Source organism: Physeter macrocephalus, chromosome 8 (genome assembly GCF_002837175.3).
Source record: "Physeter macrocephalus isolate SW-GA chromosome 8, ASM283717v5, whole genome shotgun sequence".
In the NCBI taxonomy this organism is placed as follows: Eukaryota; Metazoa; Chordata; class Mammalia; order Artiodactyla; family Physeteridae; genus Physeter; species Physeter macrocephalus.
In genome coordinates, this window is record NC_041221.1 from 122,154,217 (window position 1) to 122,159,333 (window position 5,117).

A 5,117-nucleotide genomic window follows, 5' to 3' on the forward strand; every position below is an offset into this window, starting at 1 on the left:
GGCCCGTGAGCCATGGCCACTGAGCCTGCGCATCCGGAGCCTGTGCTCTGCATCGGGAGAGGCCACAGCAGTGAGAGGCCTGCGTACCGCAAAAAAACCCCACAAAAAACAAAAAACTTGTATCCTGCAAACTTGCTATAATTGCTTATTAGTTCTAGGAGTGTTTTTTATCAATTCTTTTGGATTTTCTACGTAGCTTATCATGTTTCCTGTAAATGTAGAGTGTTTTATATGTTCTTTCCTTGTTAGATTAATTGAAGAGATTCCCATTAGCCAATTTGGGCATAAATAAGAATATAACTGGAATGGATTAAAACATATAAAATATGGTTAAATTTAGAAGTGTATACTGATCTTAAAAAAACAAAACAAAATCTCACTGCTTTCCTTCAGAAGATGCCAGAGAAACAACTCATTATTTTTTAAACTTGTAAATATAGGGAAACGTTCAAGCATTTATCCTGCCTTTCTTATATATCTATACTGCAGGATAAACAAAAGAGTTTGCAAGGGGAAGTTACTGTTTATAGAAGTACTCCAGCTGGTAAATGTAGAAGCCATGCTAGAATTATCATATCACCATTTTGCAACACTTTATGAAATAATGGATCTACACAATGATTATCAAAGAGTCCTAGCAACTCAAAAGGAGAAACAACTTGACATTATATGCTTCATGATGGAAGTACACAATACCACCTAATAAGCATTACTACAAAAAATTAGCACTTGAAGTGACCAAGCTTCTAGAATTACAGGAAATATATGGGGCAGAGGAATATATTAAATATTAGTTTTACAAGGATACAATTAGCAAAGTCCAGACTGAGAAACTCTACAGGACAAATGATCTAGTTTTTTTCCCCCCTAAATAAGTTGTAGGAGAGAGAGAGAGACAGAGAGAGGGAGAGAATGAGAATATAGTTTAAAGTAGATTTAAGAAACATTTCAACAATTAAATTTTATGAACCTCATTTGGATCCTTTAAAAAAGAGCATTTTGAAAAATTTGACAATCAGGACAATTTGAACACTGTCTGGATTTTAAAAAAATATTGCTAAATTATTATCATTTTTAGTATCTAATATTGTTACCGAACCAAACTTGGGTCTGCTTGCTCGTGAGTGGTAAAGTCAATCTACTGACACCTGTTTAGGGTGAAGGAAAGTGCAGTGTTTACTGTAAGGCGTCCCAGGGATTCTGGGACAGCTAATGCTCAAAAAGCTGGAACTCTCCAATGGGTTTCAGCAAAGCATTTTTAAAGGCCAGGTGAGGGAGGGGAGTCTCAGGATAAGTGATCAGCTTGTGCATAATTCTCTGATTGGTTGATGGTGAGGTAATAGGGAGGTGTCATACGGGTTAAAATGATCAATCCTTAGGCTCCAGTAGGCCTGGGGGTCATCAAGTAGTTAACATCTTCCATTTGGTGGGTGTTTTTTAGAATCCGTAAAACAACACAGGAAATGTGCATCAGATACTGCTCTCTAGGTACTTCAGAGTAGAGCTGAAGTCAAGGGTATGGGGGAGGGGTCTGTCCTGGGAAGGCCCCATAGGGTCCTGCTGGGTTATAATGTCAGTGTGATTTTTTTTTTTGTTAGTGTGATTTAAAAAAAAATTATTTAAATAGATCTTTATTGGAGTATATATTGCTTCACAATACTGTGTTAGTTTCTGTTGTACACCAAAACTGAATCAGCCATATCCCACCCCTCTAGGTCATTGCAAAGCACCAAGCTGATCTCCCTGTGCTACGCGGCTGCTTCCCACTAGCTATCTATTTTACATTTGGGCGGAAGACCTAAGTAGACATTTCACCAAGGAAGACATATAGATGGCCAAGAGGCACATGAAAAGATGTTCAATATCACTAATTATTAGAGAAATGCAAATCAAAACTACCATGAGGTGTCACCTCACACCAGTCAGAATGGGTATCATCAGAAAATCTGGAAACAATAAATGCTGGAAAGGGTGTGGTGAAAAGGGAAACTTCCTGCACTATTGATGGAAGTGTTAGTGTGATTTTTAAAAACAAAATAGTTTCTAATCTTTTGGAGATACACTCTGAAATAGTTATGGATATAATATGAGGTCTGGGGTTTGTTTTACAATAATCTAGTAGGTAAAGCAGGGTATAGATAAATCAAAATGAGTAATTGTTGAAGTAGAGGATAGGTATGTGGGACTCATTATATTATTCTTTCTGCTTTTGTATATGTTTGAATTTCCCATAATAAAATGTTAACAACAACAACAAAACGAAAAAAACACCTAAAGCTCTGATACATTAAATTATATGCCCAATGCCATATAGGTAATTAGGGATAGTTCAAACCTGAAACAGGACTCTTGACTTCCCATCAAATACTCTCTCACTTATAACAAGCTATTCTATAGGAGAAGCCAAACTTCTGGGGTACCAGATATCTGCCCAAAGCTTGACAAGCCAATGGGTGAACTAGGGAATACACTCTGGGGCTATCAGACACGGGTACAAGCAGCTCATCAGTAAGCAGCCAAGTGGCAAATTGGGATTGACTGGGAGTGCAGAGCAGCTGTTGACTTTTGAAGTACTGCCCAGAGTTCTTGGCATCCCCCCATTTGGTCTTTAAGGGAGCCATTTCAAAATCAGACCAGCCTTAAAAATGCCCAGACAAACAGAGTTGAAAAGCTGCTTAGTCTGTACCTAGACTTTTAATTGCATCACAAGAATACGTTTTTGCTGAAAACTATATAGTCAGACCAACATGGAGTTGTGAGGTGACAGCTGAGGTTACAGTGCCTGGGCACCAAGGATTAGAGAATAGTTAGATTGGAGTGTCATTTCCACATTGATGAAGATTGCTGTTTTATGGGACACTAAAACTCAGTGGCCATTGCTTTAGGTTTGGCATGGTTGAGACACTGGCCTCATGAACAGATCTGTGCGTAGATGGAGAAATTACGAAAATCAGATGGAAAATCAGAAAGGGGATACAGTGGTGGTGGCAGCAGTACAAAACCAGGAAAGGGCATTCAAATCCTCCAAAGCAGGCCAATACTACCCAATGTTACCAGCCAGACCCAACAGCAAGGTGCAGCAGGGCCAATCTACTGATACCTGGTTGTGGTGAAGGAAAGCACAGCGTTTATTGCAGGGTGCCAAGCAGGGAAGTGGGAGATAGGCCTCAGATCCACCTTTACTTGGTTTTTGAGTTCAGGGTGTTTTTAAAGGGGAAAACAAAGAGGCTAGAATTAATCATTGTCTTTTGACATTTCTGTGACATTTCTTAATCCTAGTTTCCAGAGTCAGGATGCCTCTGGTTTATGATTCTCTCACCAGGTGGTCCATGGCTTGGAGGTCTGTTAGCTCATCTTGCACTGGAGAAACAACCTGAGTTTGTACATTAATGATGATGTCTATAGTAGCAATTTTAGTACATTAACAATGTTTCCGACAACAACAATTTTAGTCATCTTATCTGGCTGATTAGTGTTCAGTTAGCACAGGATTGAAGTCAGAGGGGACAAGACAGGGAATAAAGTTTTGGACAGAGAGATTAATCATAAACTTGGTAAGGGAACGTGTTTTTAAGGGGACTAGGTTTCACCAATATTTAAACGCAGCTAGCTAGGCAGACATTCCCTGCCATTACACAGCATCTTTATTTCTGGGTTTTATTACTATGTATTAAGAGATTGAGGATCTCCTTGGAGGTCGTTTTTGGGAAAGAAAGGCAGCAAGAACTTTTTCTGTTGCCAGTGCTTATACTCTCACCTCTCACCTTTCCCTAATCAACACTCAACACAGGTATATTTCAGGCAGCTGCTCCTAGTAGACATCTGTTGCATTTTCCTGTTCAGTGTTCATTCTCATTTTTCTAATAGCATGCATGCTTTCCTTGAAAACCTATTACTTCCTCATCATGTGTGGTCTTAGTGGACTTGTTAATCAAATGGGCACCTGACCCAAGTTTTGCTAACCTGACCCTTTTTAGTTTAAGTTTGGATATTGAGGCTGTTATTTATCCCAATAGTGGTTTCCAAAAAAGAGTGGCTAATGGGTTATGCTCTCTAGAACTCTAAAACTTAGTTACTCTGCATCTTGTCCTTTCAAAGACCAGGAACTTGTCTTTAATTCTGTGACTTTTCTCTTTTCATCTAACAGTCCCTTTTTGCTTAAGTCAGAATTGGTTTATATTGCCACAACCCAGTCTAAATGCCATATTTTCCACATATGATCGGCAGCCACTAAAAGGGAACAAATCAAGGGTACTGAATATTCATTTAACATGTGGCAGGGCAGTACTTTTGAGCCATATCACTCAGGTTATTGGCAAACACGAAAATCAAATCTTCTATGCTCCTTGACTTGTTCTTAGAGAAAGATGAATTGTGTACTGCAATTTTGTTGTATTTTTTGTTTCCTGTTTCTTTTGAAAAAAAATTTTAACGTTATGGTATTTTTATCAGCCCATAATGCAATACACTGATATCACATTCATATTTTTATTCCTCTGCCTTCTGAAGAATTAGATGCAATAGATAGCAATAGCATGACACAGATAAAACACACCTTCTTAAAGTGGAAGAATATTCATGATGGTCAGAATTCACATGCTGTTTAAATTGTTTTCATCGGTGTAGGTGAAGTGACAAATACTTCTTTTGGTTAAATACCCACTAGACTAGGGGGTGAATCAAGACCGTTTCTTGGAAACTCTGAGAGAGGGGAATAATGGGCTTTTACTTCCTGCAACAGGACTTTCTCATCTACAGGTCATATACAAACCCTTTGAAGATGGGTGATCATCTTTAGCTCCCAGGTAGGAACAAGGCAGAACTCATAATCTTTTCCATTTCTTAGGTTCACTCATGCAAAGTCCATCCTGGCTCTTTGTTATGGACTGAATTCTGTCTCCCCACATTCACATGTTGCAGCCCTAATCCCCAGTGTGACTATATTTAAAGACAGGGTCTTTAAAGAGGTGATTAAGGTTAAATGAGGTCGTAAAGGTGGGGGTCCTCAGGAAAGTAAGTCTTTGCCCTAATGTTATGAACTGTCTCTCCCAAAAAATCATATGTTGAAGTCCTAACGTCCAGTAACTTAGCATGTGATTGTACTTGAAGATAGATCT